The sequence below is a fragment of the Cupressus sempervirens genome, chromosome 5 (genome assembly GCF_028749045.1).
Source record: "Cupressus sempervirens isolate cs-2001-9-10 chromosome 5, ASM2874904v1, whole genome shotgun sequence".
In the NCBI taxonomy this organism is placed as follows: domain Eukaryota; kingdom Viridiplantae; phylum Streptophyta; class Pinopsida; order Cupressales; family Cupressaceae; genus Cupressus; species Cupressus sempervirens.
In genome coordinates this window covers 904182486-904202983 of record NC_143122.1, presented here as the reverse complement: position 1 = coordinate 904202983, position 20498 = coordinate 904182486, and positions in this window count along the sequence as shown.

Below are 20498 nucleotides of genomic sequence, written 5' to 3'. Positions count from 1 at the left end.
ATACATTTGTGGCCAATAATATTTCTCTTTCAATAAACTTCATGTCTTATCAATTCCAAAATGTCCAGCCAATCCACCACTATCCTTTTTCTTAATCAGATTCAACCTCATAGAACTTCTAGGAATACACAAATGAATGTCTTTGAACAACATACCTTCTTGGATGAAATACTCATCATACTTATGTGATCTGCTAGATTTGGTGCTCTACACTCTCTCCACACCTTAGAAAAATCAGGACCACCATTATACAACTCTTTCATTTCATCAAAGTCAAGAACTTCAACCTTCATTTTAGTCAGCAAGAAACGTCTTCTACTCAATGCATCAGCAACTCTGTTAGTAACTCCACTCTTATGCTTAATCACAAATGTAAAATTCTACAAATACTCAACCCACTTTATGTCTTTGATTCAATTTATGTTGACTTCCCAAGTATTGTTAAGCTTTATGATCAATATATAACACAAAATCCTTATGAATCAAATAATGTCTCAACTTCTTCAAAGCTTGCACAACAACATAAAATTCTTGATCATAAACATAATACTTCCTTTTGGCATCATTCAAATTTTCACTGAAGAAAGCAACGGGCTTACCTTCTTGACTCAATACAGCTCCTATTGCATTACTACTTGCATCACATTCAACTTGAAATACTTTGTTGAAATCGGGCAAAGCCAATACAGGTAATTCAACAACCTTTTGTTTCAAAATCTCAAAACTCTTATCAGCTCCATGTGTCCACTTGAATTCCTTTTTATCTCCTCTCATTGTCTCAATCATAGCATTACAAACAACACTGAAATTCTTTATAAACTTTTTATAAAAACTAGCCAAACCATGAAATGATCTTACCTCACCTACATTCTCAGGTGTAGGCCATTCCAAAATTGCTTTTACCTTCTCAGGATCCATCTTCAATCCATCATCTGAAATCACAAATCCCAAATACACAATCTCCTCTTGCATAAAAGAACACTTTTTCAGATTAACCAACAACTTTTCCTATTTCAACCTCTGCAATACTTGTCTAATATGCTCAAGGTGTTCTTCCTTAGTTTTACTGAATATCAGAATATCATCCAAATAAACAATCACAAACTTACCCAAAAATCTTTTCAGAACTTCACTCATCAACCTCATGAAAGTACTAGGTGCATTAGTCAAACCAAAAGGCATAAACAACCATTCATACAAACCATCTTTTGTCTTGAAAGCAGTCTTCCATTCATCACCTTCTCTGATTCTAATCTGATGATAGCTACTCTTCAAATCAATCTTGGTAAAATACTTTGCTCCACTCAAACAATCCATTATGTCATCCATCCTTGGCATAGGAAACCTATATTTCACTATTATCTTGTTAATGACTTTGGAATTAGTACACATTCTCCATTCTCCATTCTTTTTAGGTGCTAATATAGTAGGTACAACACATGGACTCAAGCTTTCTCTGATCAAACCTTTCTACAACAACTCATTCACTTGTCTATTAAGTTCTTCATTCTCTATAGGTGTTAATCTATATGGTGCTTTGTTCGGAAAACTAGCTCTAGGAATCAGATCTATACAATGACTTATGCTTCTTACTGGAGGTAAACCATCAGGAATATCATCAACAAAAATATATTTATATTCATTCAACAATTCTGCAATTTTTGATGTCTTACCAACTTTTTCTTCTTGGTTGTTACTATCAACACTCGGTCCTCTAGGAACTATGGTAGAACAAACTTGATTCTTCTTTACTTCCTTTTCAAATTGCTTTCCAGTAACCATGTAAACTTTTATTGCAATACAACTAACCTCATCTGGACTTTCAATCAAAGGCAACAATGTTTGTTTCTTCCCATTTACCCAAAGAGTATATTGATTCAATCTTCCATCATGTACAACATATCTATCATATTGCCAAGGTCTACCCAAAAAAATATGACAACAATCCATGAGCATAATATCACACAAAACTTCATCAAAGTAATGTCCAATTTTGAACTTCATAAGGCATTGCTCACTTATCAACATCTTATGCTCATCTTTGATCCATGAAACATGATAAGGTTTGGGATGTTTCAGCCTCTACAACTGCAACTTTGTAACTAGCTCTTCTGATGCCAAATTTGTAGAACTTCCACTATCAATGATCACTTTACAGTATTTTCTAGCCATCTTAAATTTTGTCTTGAAAAGAATTCTCCTTAAAATAGGTTCCTCATCACTTGCCTTATTACATAAGGTTCTTCTCACCATCCAATTTTCTCTAGCCTCAGGTCCACTTGGTGAACCCTCATCATCTCCTTGAATCACAATATTTCTGTTACCTTGCCCACTTTCAGAGGATCTACATTCAAAAGATCTATGTCCCTCTTTACCACATCCAAAACAATTATCATGAAATCCACCTCTAGAATAAGAATTACCTCTTCCTTGGTAAGAATTAGTACCTCCTTGGTAAGAATTACTACTTTTCCATTTGGTCTTGGCTGTGTCATCATTCTTCCATTCAAATTTTCCTTTATCCTGCATAAAACTTTCAGATCTGCCACCTTCACCATAAGATCTACCTCTACCTCTTTGGAATCTACCACCTCTACCTCTTTGTCTTTGTTCATGCTTCTTTGCTAAGATCTCCTTAGCTTTCAAGGCATATTGATATGCTTCTTCAACACTTTCCAACTTCACAAAACTTCTTTCATCTTGAATTCCAGATCTCAATCCATTTAGGTACCTACAATTTTCTAAACATCATCATCCACATGTCTAGATCTGATCTCCAATCTATAGAATTCCTCAGTATACTCTTTCACACCCATGTGCTTTTGTTTCAAATTTTGCATCTTTTTCAACAAGCTAACTTGTTAATCAGCAGGAAGGAATTTGTTCTTTACCTTATTCACCATCTTTGGCCAAGTTCTAATCTTCTCCTTTCCTCTTCTTTGTCTATTATTTTGAAAATGTTGCCACCATAATGATGCATGACCTTTCAACCTAATGAATGCTATCTTCACCTTTCTATTATTAGGAGTGTTTTCATACTCAAAGAACTTCTCCATATCTAAGATCCAATACAACACAACATTGGTGTTCAATTTTTCATCATAAGGAACAAATTCTATAGTAGGCTTTGAATTTTCCCTAGACAACACTCGCAACAATCTTTCCTCATCTTGATCTTCTTCAAGTTCTAGATTATGGTTTGGTGCTGCTACTTCATCATCACTTACATCATCAAGATGTGCTCCTTGTATATGAGCAATGTTAGTATGCTAATAGAAACCAAATTTAAATAAAGCTTCTACAAACTAAACAAAATTCATAAACTTCAAGATAGACTAAGATGAACTCTCAATTGAGAATATGAGCCATTAATGGACTCTCTCAATAAGAAGCTCTCTTGTTGAGTAGCTTTATCTAAATGGATAGGATGTATGCTCAATATGCTTCCAAAGGCTTCAATGGATGATTGTGGATTTTTAGTGTAGATAGATGGCTTTAGTATGGATTTGGCTCTTAAAATAGCATTATAACTTTACTTCATGGATTGTGGTAAAATGGCTTGGGAGAGGATCCAATTTATAGGCAAGAGGCTTGAGGAATTGAGGGCTAAGATGCAAGGATGGGAAAAAGCTCATGGAGGGCTTAGATTGCATGAGAGGAGAGCACATGGATTGTGCTTCCTTACAACCAATCAAGGAGTGACACATGTCACATGGTGAGAGGATGGAGGAAAGGGGAAGGATGAGTCAACAAAGGAGGCTCAAGGGATAAAATCTTCATAAAGACCCTCATAATGGCTTGTAAGAGCAATAAAAGGGCTTGGAAGAGTCATTTATGACCTTGTGGACTTCATAAAGTTTTATGGTTGAGATATTTTGAGGGAGATGAGAGCAATTTCGACTTGGGCTTGATTATGGGGGTTTTAAGCTTGCTTAGGCTTGTGCAAATGATTAGAGGATGGATTAGGATTAGCTTAGGGATAGGCAAGTGGATGGCATTTAATGAGAGTGGGTGAAGGAGGAGATATTTGTTAACTTTGGCTTGGGTTAGTAATTCTTAACCCATGTTTAGGGAATGTGACAAGGTTAGGAGGGGATTAGGATTAGTTTTAAAGACATCTTCTAGAAGAGTCTAGACTTTGGATGAGGATAAAGACTTTCTAGAATAGTCTAGAATTTCCTTGGATGAGGATGAAGACTTTCTAGAAGAGTCTAGAACTTCTTAGGATGAGGATAAATTAGATTTTTAGAAAATAAATAAAGTTTTATTTATTTCAAGGGTTTGGGTTGAGGAGATATTTATTAAAACTTTTTTAATAAACATGAGGATTAATATTTAATCTTAATTAAATATTTTGAGTTGGGATTAGGGGTAGGAAATGATGGGATTAGCCTTTAATTAAAATTAAAGAAGGATTAGAAGATTTTGGAAGAGGTTAGTGGTCTTAAGGAAATTGGCCAAGTTTTGGGCAAAAAATAATTTTTTAAATTTATTTTAGATTTTTTAGTCAATTTATTAATTAAATAATTAATAAATAAAGAAATAATGTTTAAATAAGATTTAAAAATTTTTGGGAGGGATTCCTTAATTAAATATTTTTAATTAAGATAAAGGGATTTAATGGCATAAAAATAAATAAATTAATTAAATAATTAATTAATTAATAAATGATAATGTCATCAGGACTTTTTCAGAAAATAAAAATACTTTATTTTCTAAAGGTTTTTAGGTGTCTACATTTTGCCCCTCTTTGATGTGATGCCGCAAGTGGCATGGCATCAAAGATAAGAAAATAAGATGCCCAAGGCTAGAGCAGAAGAGGAGAGAATGGACTGCAAGATGCCCCCTCAAGAAGGCGGTAGGGAGAGAAAGCGAGGCTCGACGACTTTTTGAAAAGTACAAGAATCTGAGATGAGCAAGAAGACTCAGATGGGCAAAGAGAAGGGGCTAAATTAGTTCAAACTCTCACTATGGGAGAATGATAAAGGAGAATCAGATGCACAAGAGGAAGCAAGCTTAAGACTTTAGGGAAGGTGGAGGATGAAGGAGTGGAGCGCTATAAAAAGGAATCCAGGATAGGGAGATGGATGAGGGGATTAAAAAGCTGATGCAACAGGATTTCAAAGAGTCAGATTGGCGGAAGATGGGTTTCGGAGATCCCTAGGACTAGGATTGTGGATCTCGAAAGATGAGGCTTGGTGGATTGATTTGGATTGGTGGATCCCTAAGATTAGGATTGTGGATCCCTAAAGCTAAAGGTGAGGAGTGATTCAAAGAGATACTGATGCATAAGCTGGGGTAGGAGAGACAGATGTTGGATATGAATGGGGGATAATGGAGATGAAGGAAAACCATTGAAGCTTTTTGAGCGGGGGGATACTTCAAAGAGAAGTACCACCATGTAGTTGAGCACTAGATTTGCTATAGGACTGTTGGTTAATTGCCAAGGTTACCAAGAACATCAAGGCCTTTTCACCAACCATCCAAAGGACTGACAAACTAACTCAAAACAAACACGCAAGGATTGCCCCAGTATCACACATGAATCCCAAAGAAAGCAGCGTGGAAACGACACTGGGTAACCCACAAGCAAAAAATAAAACAAGCAAAAGACATGATCAAGACCTTATGCTCTGATTGCCCCATTCACAGTATACCATGATATGGAAGATCGTGGCAACCTTGAGGAGGGAACAAGGAGATTGCTTGGAAAAGATACTTCAAGACCCAAAAGGGAAGATCCCAAATCAAAAGAAAGTGAAAATCCAAAAGAGAGCCATTTGCCAACGAGATGGGTAGGACAAGGTACTAACGGACCAAGATCAGACATGAGGAAAGCTATATCCTGCAAGGACCTATCAGAGAGCACCGAAGCTGGTGGATTTGGATGAGTGATGCATTTGGCAAGCTGAACTAAGAAAGATAACACTTTGGTGATAGGAAATCTAGCTAAAGGATGCATTGGAATAGCTAACCAAGATGTGTGATGGGTGCAAGATGCTGATCAAGGATGAACTGACACGAATGCTGGATAGATACAATGGTACTAAGCTAAAGAGGATGTACAAGCTGATGGACCAAGATATGTTACAAACTGAAGCTAACCAAGATAATTACAAGCAGGCAAAAGCTCAGGATGATAGGATAGCAGGATGGTTCGATGTTGTGCAAGATTTGAAAGCTAAGGGTGGGGTGATAGCGAAAGATATGGATTTGGCAGGATGCATCCAATGATGATGAGAGATTTTTTGACCAAGGATAGCTAGAGGAGCAGGATGAGATGGCTGGATAGGATGGTAGATAGCTAGGATTATGATGGATATAAAGAGATGACATTGGGTTTGCATGAGGATAGCCTAGAGCTAGATACCAATGATAAGGGAGGATGGACAAGACAAGATCTCCGAGGAATATAGTGCCCCCAATTAGAAGATAACATGCAGAAGGAGGTCTTATGATGGATGTGATAGGATTGAAGCTAGGATGGAAAAAGCTGAAGGGGCTAGGGAGATGGATGATAGCTGGGATGGTTGGCTGAAGCTACAGGAGATAAGTGGATGGTGTGAGATGGAAGATGGAGGGTGGAGGATAGGTGGATAGATTGGAAGATGGAGTTGGATGTCAAGAGATGACCAAAGGGTGATAGGCTAAGCTAGGGATGGCGGGATTACGCATGACACTTGTTTGCCAAGTTTTCATCATGGTACTTGTCCAAGGCACTTGAATTGCCAAGTTTTCACTAGTGGATGCTTTATTTTTCTTTTCTTTTTTGACTTTTTGACTTTGGACTTAGCTGGAATGATTTTGGCTTTCTTCAGCTATTTTGGCTATTTTGGGATTTTTCACTGGCTGTTGGAATGTTCAATTTTGTTGCTAGCTGTTGGTACACCGGATGTGTGATTTATGCAATAGATCGGATTAGATGGGATTGATGGTAGGAGATGGAGGGATGAAAATGCTGGAAAGGAGCATGAGATGGGGATGCTTGCAAGAGCAACATTGACACATGTTGGAACGGGTGTGAAAAGAGCATATGGGGGATAGATGGTAGCTGCGGGCGTGATGGAGGATTTGTGGAAGCGTGCTTGGGGATATAGGCACCCAAGATGGAGTTAGGAGATGGGGGACATGAGTCACTAGATGGGGGATTAGCAATGGTGGATGCCATTATGCATTGGGTTTCAACTTTTTTCTTGGGAATCCACATGGTTTTGGATTTTCTTTTCATAGGCTTTTGCATTGTTTTGCATTCTTTGATTGGATTTTGCCTTTTTGGAGTATGTCTTTTAGAATAGACATATGATTGCCTAGGATGTGGATTTTTAGCTTTATGCATTTTGAAGTTGGCATTCACATTGCTGTGGTAAGCTTTGGGAAGATGGTTAGGAGAAGCTTTGTGAGATGGAGAGGATATGAAAGAGCATGTAGGGGGATGATGATGGATGATGTGCCCTGATATGTGCCTTTGTTGATCTTGCATAGAAATGGATGGAATAGACTTTTTATGATGGCTGATAGGAGGATGGAGGATGGTAGATTTTGGGACATAGGGACCCAAAATGGATTTAGCGGATGAAGGGGGGATATGGTAGGTTGTTTTGGGTTGCAAAGATGGTGGAGGGGGGATGACATAAGATTTCTTGAAGGAGTGATGGGAGGCTGGCATGGTGGGCTTGGAGATAGGCTTGGTTTGGGGGTGTGGTGTACCAACACCTTTAGATGGTGAGCCTTTGGATACATATCCAAGACCATGAAATCCTAGATTTTTTTGTGCAATAATAGGCTCTCTGATTCCTTGCTCTTGTGGTCCTAAACCTTGACCTTGATAATGCCATTGATTGAGCATTTGAACAAGCCGAGGAAACTTTTTGCTTGCAGAAAATGGTAGAAGTGATTTATTAGGTGTATTTTAATGGGGAGATACTGTTCTTAATTCTTCTGCTGAGAGAGGGCCACCGTGGATGAATGTAAGTGAACCAAGAGGGTGGATTATAGATGGTGGAATAGCTTGGATAGGTGGTAAGATGGAAGCATGGAGCGGGGGAGATGGAAGGATAGGATCTTGATGTAGCTGGTGGGATGACAAGATATCTTGTAGTGGAGGAGATATGGCTCGAGGTTTTGGAGATGGAGGAGATGGTGACTGCACTATGGATAGAAGACATGGTATGATGATATCTTCATTTATGCTTTGGGAGATGTCAACATGCTTTTGGGCAGGATCTTGATAGGATTGGTTTGGAGTGGATGGTGCGATAGGAGGTGAAGGGATGGATTCTTCAAAGGCAACAGATGGATAGATGGGAGATTCAGTAGTGGAGATGGGTGAGTAGAAGATGGATGCATAAGGGTCATTACGAGAGATTTGTGAAATGCTTGGAGGCAATGTGGATAGGATTTGGAGGGATTTGATAGGTGGTGGGATTTTGATGCTTGCAAGAAGTGGAAGGATTTTAAGCAATTTGATGGATGGTATGGGGATGATAGCTATGGGAGATGGAGGTGATATTATAGATGGGGAAGCTTCATCACTGACTACTTCACATGGTTGGATTAGATGACATGGCTTATCGACTGTTGGAGGTGACTTTTCTTGTATTTCCTCTAGGAGATTCCTTGGAGACTCGTGTGTCAAAGGTGGAGGTGGATTGACAGGAATAGCTAGTGTGATGGGGGTGGAAGATTGGAAGCTTGGTTGATGGGGTGATGGAGGGGAAGCTGGAATATCATATGGCATGACTAGATAGTTTGGAATAACTCTTGGATTTTGGGGGATGCTTGGGGGAATGTTTCCAAGGCTTTCAATATACTCGTCATAGTCAACAAGATTTTCATCATCATTGGAATAGGAGGTGGCGAGAGCAAGGACAATGCGACCAAACACATCATGATAGGATTGGTACTTCATGCTTTGATGATGAGTTTGATGGGGATGGGGTCTTGCATATGGATGAACACGGAAGCTCATGGTTGGATTTGGATCAAGCACAGATTTTGGATTGGCTGATGAAAGATTTCCTAGGGAGAGTCAAAGCTGTATGACAGACCTAAGGAGGATTGGCTGGAGATCTTTGGCTTTCTTGTGGGTGGAAGACTTCAAGGGTATGCTATCAAAAAGTGAGAGTTTTTCTTTCCTATGTGCAGGATTCGTGGTGATTGTGTCAACTTAAGGATAGACTAGTGATCCTATGGCATGACATGAGATTGACCACTTGTGGATCCGAACCTTTAGCTCAAGGTGATGAGGGATACAAGTGACAAAGCTGGATTACCCTAGACAATGCTCTGTCAAAGGGATAACCTTGGTGAGATTGGTTGATTGGTAGGATTGATTGGATAGCAAAATCTAGCAAAGTGACAACAACTCTCTAAAGGCTTGGGTGTGATTTTGGATTGGGTTTCTAGCTGGCTAGGGGGGGGATGATTTGGAGAGACTTTGGATTTGGGATTGTTCTAAAGCAAGGAACTAGATAGATTTGGTTGCAGTGGGGGAGCTTGGATGATTTTTTGATGAGGCAGTGACTATGCTAAGTATGCCTTGAGCTAGGAGATTTTTGCTTTTTTTGGGATTTTGACCAAAGTTGGCAAACATTCATTCAAAAGCTATGAACAAATAAGCAGACAAAAGTTTTGAGCAAGCACGTCAAACACACCAACATCCTAGGAAGCTTTCTACAAGGATGAAATTTTTTATAGCTAGGGAGTCCTCGATATACACAAGGTACATGAGGCCCAAATCCGTAGATGAAACCAAAAAGATGTCACACAGCCGAGAGGAGCGGTAACCCACTTCTCCTCTTTCACTTCTCAAGGGTATAAAGTTCCTTGAGGCTTAGCCCGAGTGACAAAATTTTGATCCCAAGAGAGGTGTCTTTGGATTCACCTCCCGATCTTTATACTCCGTCGGAACGCTGGAGTTGAGGTCGTCCCAAGGGGTGATGAAATCCCCAAGCAGGCCTCCTAAAAAGATAAGACAAGATTTTGGATCCTAATCTTATGCACCCAAGATGGCCTCAAAAGAGGACAAGGGGAGAGAAGACTTGGATGATCTTGGGCTAAAAAACATGCTTGTTCTTTTACCAACTGATGCTTAAGTTTTCTGATCTAGACTTTGCAAGCACTCATGTTTAAGATACAATGTTTATTCCAACTTTGAAGCGTCGACAAAAATAAAATTGATCGAAGAATGCGAACAAGAAGAAGAGTTAGGGTCAACAAGAAGGTAAACCCGTGCGCCCGGAGGCCCTCCACGTCAAGTATCGATTGATTTTTCTTTAAGGAATTCAAGATTGAGTGTGAGTTTATTTTAAGCCCAAAAAAAAAGGTGTGTGAGATTCGATTTCAAGCGCGTGCCCGGAGGCCCTCCACGTCAAGATTTGTCCAATTTTTATGCCCAAATGAAGTGTGAGAGAGATTAATGCGCATTCAAGGAATTTTCTAACTTAGAAAAACCACTAAAAACTCAAGTGAGTGGAGTTTGATTTGCGTGGAGCACTTAACACCCTCTTAGGTGGACCCATCCCCATAGATGGCACTAAGATTGCAACCAATGGTTAAATTGATGGGTGATTAAAGAGGGTGAGTCCAACAACACACTCACTCAAAGCATTTTTATTTGTTTTTATAACTTAAAAGATTACAAAAATGTAGATTCTTTTTATGCTCCAAAAGATGATTATTTGATCTATGGCATTCAAGATTGGATTTGTTGTTTTAATCATGCATTCATAAAAAAAACAAACTTTGATTTTAATCCATGGCACTCAAGAGTGATTTTAGCAACATGCACTCAAAGACAAGTGATTAAACATTCACGTTTTTTCCTTTGAGCATTCAAGATTGAAATTTTGTGTGTTGTTTTAAGAACTTTGAAGTGCTTTGTTTTAACCTTAGATCATTAAAGATTGTTTTTGGACTCAAAAGTGAAAATGACTCTTTGGACTTTGCTTTTCATTCAAGATTTTGTGTTCTAGTTTGCATGTTTTAAGCCCAAAAATGATATTCCTAGATTGTTTTGATGCATGAAAAACCTAAGAAATATTCAAGATTTTGCAACAAGACATTTGTTTGGAACAAATAACAAAGCTTTTTAGGAAAATTTTTGGCAACCATTTAGGACTCTTAGTTTTCATGAGATTTTTAAAAGAACTTTAACATATTTGCAAATGAGGTTCATTTTATCCTTGATTGATGCTTTGAGTTTGATTTAGATTTTAGTGTGCACCTAGTGTTGATTTTGAACCTTTTGAAATGGAAACTTTAAGTTCTTTTTAAATTCCCAAAAATGAAGTGTTCCTAACTTTGCATGAATGCATCTAAAACCTTGATGTTGCAAGGATGCAAATGATTAGATTGGTTTAGTTTCACTTAAAAGATTTTTTCTTTTTTGCAAATTTTTAATTTTTAATGGATTTAAGTATGATTTGGGGGTTCATTTTAAGCACTAAAAAGAAGTGTGTATGATTTTGCTTCCTTAAAAAAAAAATGGCCAAGATCTCCCACAAGAAGAAGAAGAAGAAGTAGATGGAATAAGAAGAATATAGACAAGAAGAGGAAGAAGAATTCCAAGTGCTTTGTCCACCTATAAGCTTGAAAAATCTGCAAATACTATGAGATAGACTATGAGTTCCTTTGTCTTCTTCATGCTCATGTGGAACTACAAAACTAATTTATACAATCCTACCAATCACAAAAACAAGCAAAATTAGCCAAAATCAGCAAATAACATACAAAACTTGACTAAAAAAGCTAATGAAGATGACCCATGCGGGGTCCCACCGGGCGTGCCAAAATGTATATGAGCAATGTTAGTATGCTAATAGAAACCAAATTTAAATAAAGCTTCTACAAACTAAACAAAATTCATAAACTTCAAGATAGACTAAGATGAACTCTCAATTGAGAATATGAGCCATTAATGGACTCTCTCAATAAGAAGCTCTCTTGTTGAGTAGCTTTATCTAAATGGATAGGATGTATGCTCAATATGCTTCCAAAGGTTTCAATGGATGATTGTGGATTTTTAGTGTGGATAGATGGCTTTAGTATGGATTTGGCTCTCAAAATAGCATTATAACTTTACTTCATGGATTGTGGTAAAATGGCTTGGGAGAGGATCCAATTTATAGGCAAGAGGCTTGAGGAATTGAGGGCTAAGATGCAAGGATGGGAAAAAGCTCATGGAGGGCTTAGATTGCATGAGAGGAGAGCACATGGATTGTGATTCCTTACAACCAATCAAGGAGTGACACATGTCACATGGTGAGAGGATGGAGGAAAGGGGAAGGATGAGTCAACAAAGGAGGCTCAAGGGATAAAATCTTCATAAAGACCCTCATAATGGCTTGTAAGAGGAATAAAAGGGCTTGGAAGAGTCATTTATGACCTTGTGGACTTCATAAAGTTTTATGATTGAGATATTTTGAGGGAGATGAGAGCAATTTCGACTTGGGCTTGATTAGGAGGGTTTTAAGCTTGCTTAGGCTTGTGCAAATGATTAGAGGATGGATTAGGATTAGCTTAGGGATAGGCAAGTGGATGGCATTTAATGAGGGTGGGTGAAGGAGGAGATATTTGTTAACTTTGGCTTGGGTTAGTAATTCTTAACCCATGTTTAGGGAATGTGACAAGGTTAGGAGGGGATTAGGATTAGTTTTAAAGACATCTTCTAGAAGAGTCTAGACTTTGGATGAGGATAAAGACTTTCTAGAATAGTCTAGAATTTCCTTGGATGAGGATGAAGACTTTCTAGAAGAGTCTAGAACTTCTTAGGATGAGGATAAATTAGATTTTTAGGAAATAAATAAAGTTTTATTTATTTCAAGGGTTTGGGTTGAGGAGATATTTATTAAAACTTTTTTAATAAACATGAGGATTAATATTTAATCTTAATTAAATATTTTGAGTTGGGATTAGAGGTAGGAAATGATGGGATTAGCCTTTAATTAAAATTAAAGAAGGATTAGAAGATTTTGGAAGAGGTTAGTGGTCTTAAGGAAATTGGCCAAGTTTTGGGCAAAAAATAAATTTTTTAATTTATTTTAGGTTTTTTGGTCAATTTATTAATTAAATAATTAATAAATAAGGAAATAATGTTTAAATAAGATTTAAACATTTTTGGGAGGGATTCCTTAATTAAATATTTTTAATTAAGATAAAGGGATTTAATGGCATAAAAATAAATAAATAAATTAAATAATTAATTAATTAATAAATGATGATGTCATCAGGACTTTTTCAGAAACTAAAAATACTTTATTTTCTAAAGGTTTTTAGGTGTCTACACTCCTCTCCTCTGGGCTATCTCCACAGCATCTAATCTGGCTACAATTTGTCTCAACTGATCCAATATGGCATTATCAACATTATTTCCTCTACCATGAACCATCTTTACAAAGTAGGTTCCTACAAGATCATAACCCTCTACAAGTTATAAGTCAAATCTACAAATCTACCACCCTACAATCAAATCTGAATTAGGGTTCTACACAATCCAATCTCCACAAGGGTAAACCTCAAGCTTTGATACCACTTGATGTAGGGAAGGGATGAATAACTAGGGCCAAAGGCTCACCCAGCTATCCAAAACCACCTTACAAGAGTTAACACAATAGAAGCCACCACAAGGAACAACAAACAAAGGAGAAGGAAGAGTAAAACACTTTTATTGATTCATCATATAATCAGCATACATGCCCAACTGTAAGGCCTTCTGGGTTACGACCAAATATAAAATACAACTTCCAGATACACGATCTAATTTTGAATTCACACTTCTAGACACATATGCATTCCCTTTTAGAATTCTCTCTAAGTCCTCTTCCAAAAACTACCTAACTCTAAGCCTAAACACCCTATATATATTTGCCAAAATGACTTATAGATCATTCTAGAACATTACATAAGAGGAAGGCCAACCCAACAATGACCTAGACACATCCCAAGAAAATATCTTGACATAAATATCATGATTGAAATAAATCCCACAAGTCAGCTTGTAGAAATCACGTCCAAATGCTGACACTTGCCATAAATAGGAAAACTCGGCACATGAAGGGTCACTCGACATACATTGGGTAACTCAACAACAACTAGCACTCGCCAACAATTGGAACTCGGTAGCAACTAGAACTCAATAACAACTGGAAACTAGAACTCAATGATAACTAAAACTTGGTAGCAAATGGCACTTGACAGTAACTAGAACTCAGTAGCAACTGGTAGTTGGTAGTAATTGGAACTCAATAGCAACTGGCAGAATGAACAAAAAGTGTAGGATTACAAGGAGACCTAGGATGCTCTTGCATCATCAAGCAATGAATGAAGAAATTGAGTAGATAGATAAGAACAAAACATGGACATCAGTACCTGGAGAAAAAGGACAAAAATGTTAGTGGAACAAAGTGCGTATTTAGGAACAAAAGTCATAAGGAATAAAGCTAGACTGGTATGCAAAGGATGTGCACAAGAAGAAGGAATTAACTATGGGGAAACATTTGTCCCTATTGCAAGATTAGAAGGAGTTAGAATACTACTTGCATATTCTACATATAAAGGATTATAGGTGTACCAAATGGATGTCAAATCTACATTTCTAAATTTGGAAGAAGAAATTTACATTCAGCAACCAGAAGGATTTGTTGACCCCTACAAAAAGAAAATGGTATCTACATTGCACAAGGCTCTATATGGTGTGAAACAAGACCCTAGAGCATGGTATGAAAGATCACACAATTAGTTGGTGGAGATTGGATTTGCAAGAACTAATGACAACAACAATCTATACTTGAAGACTAATAGTAACAATGAAGTATTATTATCTGAAATCTTTGTTGACAATATCATATTTGGAGGAAAGGAAGCACTATGCAAATCATTTGTAGATGAGATGAAGAAGGAATTTTAAATGTCTATGTTTGGTGAGATCAAATTCTTTATTAGTTTACAAGTATATTAAATGAAGCAATCCATCTTTATTACTCAATCCAAATACATCAAGGAGATACTAAATTTTCTTGGAATAGAAGATTCAAGACTAGTTAGTACACCTACGACCAAAGGACACAAATTATCTAAAAATGATGATTCTACTGATGTGAACTAGATATTGTATAGATCAATGATTGGAAAACTACAATATGTTGTTCACAATAGACTTGGTATTGCATTGGTAGTTGGGATAGTTTCAAGATTTTCTACAAGTCCTAAGGAGAATGTAGTGTCTCTTGTGTTTGTATTTTGTACCTTGTTATATTTTGGTTTTGAGAGATACTCTAATACTCTTGTTTGAGGACATTAGAGATGACCTAATGGTGATGAAGGGTGCTCCCCTTGATACCATAAACCATAACAGAAAAAAAGAAACAACAACAAATGTGAGAACACAATATGGACTTCTTATTATCATCGTAAATGCAAAATTACGAATTCCCAAGTACAATATGCTAACAAACATGGGTGCCTTCATTACAGTAACCTGCATAACAGTGCTGCAAACTATCACCCAGAGTTGTTCTAGACAATGTTTGGGCCTTTCTTAAATAAACAATTTTATGTTACTTGGGAAGTTTCTAGACATTCAAAATTAATACCTAAGGTCGACAAACCTTAACAATACATATAGAGTCAGCCAAATACATGTTTGACAATTATTTTAGAAATTTCATGTAGCCCAACTTTGGAAGGCCATAACTCTCAAATCGTTGCTCTGATTGGCTAATATAACCACTTTTCAAAAATGCCAGCTCCTGATCTACAAGCTTGGAACCATGCAAGTTCCCTTTCATCAAGTTTTTAGACCTCATCTGGGCACTTGAAGGCCTCCAACGGTGAGCCTAAAGATTTTTCTCCAAAATTTTCCATCGAAAATATGTAATAACTTCTCTGATACTTAAGCTAGAGCAATGAGATTTTTATTGTAGGCTTATAATTCTAAAATGAACTTTCATGTAGAAAATGAGAACATTTTGAGCTTATGTGACAAACTTACTAAAAATAGCAACTTCCTAGAAATAGTAACCCCACTGTCTACTAGTCCTTATTAAAGTAGAAAAGACTGAAAATAAAAAAATATTTTTGGGTGATGCAAGATTGCTCTTACACCTAGGATGCCCCGACATCAGATGTTTAGATAGTTTATTTTGATTTACTAGTATGATATATGTTAGATGCTATGCTATTTAGTTTGATCATATCTACATGATGATGCTTATTGGTGTGATATGCTGCTTTATGATGATATTTGGTTATTTTGTATTCAGACATGTACTTTGTTTATGATTATGTGATAAACTTATTGGATTCTAGATACTTTGATTTGATGCTATGACTATTTACTTCATTCTTGCTTTGAGATGTTTTATGATGCAGTGAGTGATTTAAATAGATTATTTTAATGTGATTAAATAAATGGTTATTAATGTGATTTAATGTATTTATTGCTTCAGCTATATTATTATATGTAATTGCACTTAATCGTATTGTGTAGTGTGTAAGATTTATATCCCCAACAGTGGCACATGGAGTTAATGATTTGGTTGTCCTTACCTAGCCAATGTCATCTCTGTATGGTCGATGTATCCTAATTAATTGATTAAATAAACCCTTTGGCGATTTAATAATTCCAGACTCATTTGCATTATGTGATTAGACCCATGAGTGTTTCTCTTCATTTAGAGGTTCACATTGTCATGAAAGTTATTAAGGAATATTGTGATTTTTTAATTTTTGGGATTCTTTTAATTTGATTTAATTATTTTAATTTTCAACAGCTTTGCCATAATTGAGTTCCATTTAATTGGACTTGGCCAATTCTGTTTGGGTTGAAAAGGGATGTTTTAGTGGTTCTGTTAATTTTACTAATATTATATTACACTTTTTAAGGTGAATATATATCCCAAAAAGGAATTATTTGCTCACTTCTCACTTGCAAAATAGGAATTTGGAGAGAAAATTCTAAAATCCTCTTTGAAGGATTTATCGTTCTATTTGTTGTGGGAGCTACGGGGGTGGGATCATTGCGAGGTTGAGCTCATTGGATCTAGCTTGGGGAGGCCTTCATTTGCCAAGGTTTTTGGTGGTGATCAGTAATTATTTTATTGTATGCATTCTTGTTTTCACCCTTTTGGTTGCAAGGTAGGGCTCTTCTATCTTATTGTTTTCGCTTCATTTTGGAGTTTTCTTTTGGTACTAAAATATGTGGAGGCCGTGAACTAGTGTTCCCCTCCATTTATGCATGCTATCTCTACCTGGTTGGGCGGGTACAAGTGTTATATCCCTTTTTGGACTTAAGGGTTTGGGGTTTCATGTTGTTATGCTGGTCATTTTTGCATATAAACTCCAAACCCAAATTTTATTTAATACGTGTGACTTTTATACCTAATGACATAATGTGTTTTAATTTTAAGGTTTTTGTTGTTTCATAGTTTTTGCCTCGATTTGCATGTTGCTCAATTTTCTCAAGTTTTCTTGGCATGAAAACTGGTCATGGATCCAAATTATTTGTAGGGATATCTATCTGACTCTTGATGTATTTTAGTTGCATTGGGATTTATGCTAAATTCACACTCCTAGATATAGGCTGGTTGAGTGATCTATTTTATTTGTTTCTCATCTAGCCCTTGTTACTATGATCATCGTGTAGTTGGTGTGCCCAAATAGGAGCATGTGAGTGTGCACTTATTGGTCTTGCAAGACCTGAGCTCCCAGTTGCTTTTCGATTGAGTTATGTTCATTGGGGTTGGGTTGGGAAACTACATTGCCTACAAGCACTCATCGTGTGATGAACATGGGTATGTAGGGTAGGTTGGTGTGGAAGGGCTTCTCTCGTAACCCTGTGTCATGTTCCCAGTGAGGTTTACATGAAGAATTTTCTAATTAAGTGATAATTAAATAAATTCATGGGTAGTTAAATAAGATAAGAAAATACCACATTGTCCGCATGACTCATCCCAGGACACAACACATTGGCCTCCTAAGGGGAATGGTCTGTAATGATGTTGAGCTTGGGAGTTCCAAGAAACCTACTCTCCACCAGAGTCCCTACATAGTAGACCCATAGAGTTTCTAACCATAATATGGTGTATTGTATTGTCTCATAATCTTGGTTTCAGTCCTCTTTACTATTTGGCATGAGTGTTAGCCATGGATGATTGTCTTATGTGTGTTGAGGTTGGATCACTATCTCCATCAACATGGTGGGAGTGGGCCTATAGGTTCCATGTGGTTGGGAGGTGTAGCTACCTCTACCATTGCTAGGGATCGATGTACAGAGTTGTCCTTCCTCCATGTTCAGTGCCGAAGTTGGATGCTCATATGGTTCTCTGTATCTTTTGGAATATGTTTCCATGTGATTTATGTTATTTCAGTTTATAGAGATAGTTGATTTATGATCATGTTGTTTAAAATATGGTCAAATAGATGTCTTGATGGTTGTCATTTATGGGGACATACAATCATCATTCCAATTATGCATTTAGAGTTTAAAAATTATCTAAGTATTAGGTAGTTTGCAGCAACACGGTGAATAGATGTTAAGTGTATGGATGACTCATTGAGAGTTAGCTCATGCACAATTGAGGGAAGCTTCATGACAGTATCATGATGATGTGTACCAGTGCACAAGTGCATATTCATAGTACAAAGTAAGTTATGATTAAAATACCAATGTGGGTATTTAACAGTGAAAAATAGAGTATAGAAAAGAATTGTATTGTATGACCTTAGGAATTATTTTGGTTACAAAATAATTACTAAGTTAAGATGAGCCAACTTTTTGGATATTATTCCATAAGTTTTTTATTATGTCAAGCATGTGAATACATGAAGGTTGACTGAGTAGAGTTTTGCAAATATGTAAGGTATAAGTAAAGATCTTATTTTGCAAAGATAAGTGTGCTATCTATGATAGACAAGCAAGTGTTATGTGATGCAAAATATTGTATAGAGAGCTTGAAATATTTGTGATCCTTTTGTGATATGAATCCTAATGTATCATTAGAATAAGTGCGAAGTACACCAGACAACAAGTATTTTATGTACATCTATTCTTTTGAAGAACTGAATTGTATAATTACATGTTATGGCAGTGGGCTCTTCTTGCATACATTGTATTTGTTCTACCAACTCCTAATAGGGTTGAGGCTTCTAACAAGGCCTAATCTCCTAACAGGGACTTGACATACTATATGTACTTCATAGACTCCTAATAGGGTCAATATCCTTAACAAGATCCTATTGTTTAGTGAATCATCTAGTTGGTATCATTCCCACTAGGATTTTCCCTTGGCCAGGGTTTCCCTAGTTAACAAATAATGGTGTTATGAGTTATCTATGTGCATGGATATATTTACTATTCAATATTGTTAGTTTACTTTCATATGCAAGTTATAAAGGAATTAACAATATTCAGTTGTGGGTAAAAGTTTGTAGAATATTGATTCACCCATCCCCACCTCCCTTCGTATGATCTATTTCTAACAATTGGTACCAGAGCATAGTTACTTTGAAGAAGTTTAAAAACTTAAGTAAGATCACCAAAAATATGGAACGGTTGAAGAAAAATGTAGAAGAAGCTCTTGAGTAGATTGACCTTCTTACTGAAGAAGGAGATAACTTGAAAGATAGATATGAAGATGCAAAAGTTTTCATTGGCAAGTTAAAGGACAAGACTGATGATTTAGAATTTGGCAATTGTGCAGACTAGTGATAATGATGAAGTAGGAGATCTTCAGAAGGAAAATAAGATCATGAAAAGTGAACTAAAAATCATTGAACTAAAGTTGAGTCTTAAGAGAAATGGTGGTAAGAATGAACCAAAACTAAAAACTGAGAATACAAATCTTAGATCCTAGTTAAGTCAAGTTACATCTAAACTAGATACTATCAAGATTGAACATGCTGAGTTTGAAAAGTATAACATTATTATGAAAGGAGAATTGACAGAAGCTAAGCAATAGTTAGAGAAACTTTATTCCAATAGTGAGAAGATAGATCAACATATATTTCATTAGAGACCTTCTTATGACAAGACAAGACTTGGAAATCTGATTGGAGAGAAATCATCCATGAAAGTTGAAATCAGAAGAGAACCTAATCTAGTTATTGAATCCCCTAAGGAATCTAATTTGATTAAGGTAGAATAAAGCAAATCCACTAAAGTATCGAAGAAAGTTGAGTTAATTGATTTGTTAGCTGAACCTCATGAACTTAAGAAAATAGAGAAAATTGATAAACCTAACCAAGATTAACCACCCAAAGAAGCAAGACGTGTGTTCAGAGGTAGATGCTTCATATGTAACAAGGTTGGCCACATGAAAAGAGATTGCATAGGTAAGTCTTTTAAACCCATTACTAATTTCTATTGTTATAATTGTCATGGTTATGGAAGGGAGTAGAATGTAAGAAACCTAAGTTTGATGCTAATAATGCAAATAGTAGAATGTCTAGGAATACTAACCCTATAGGTAATGAAGGAGGAAGATCACATAAAAAACCCAATG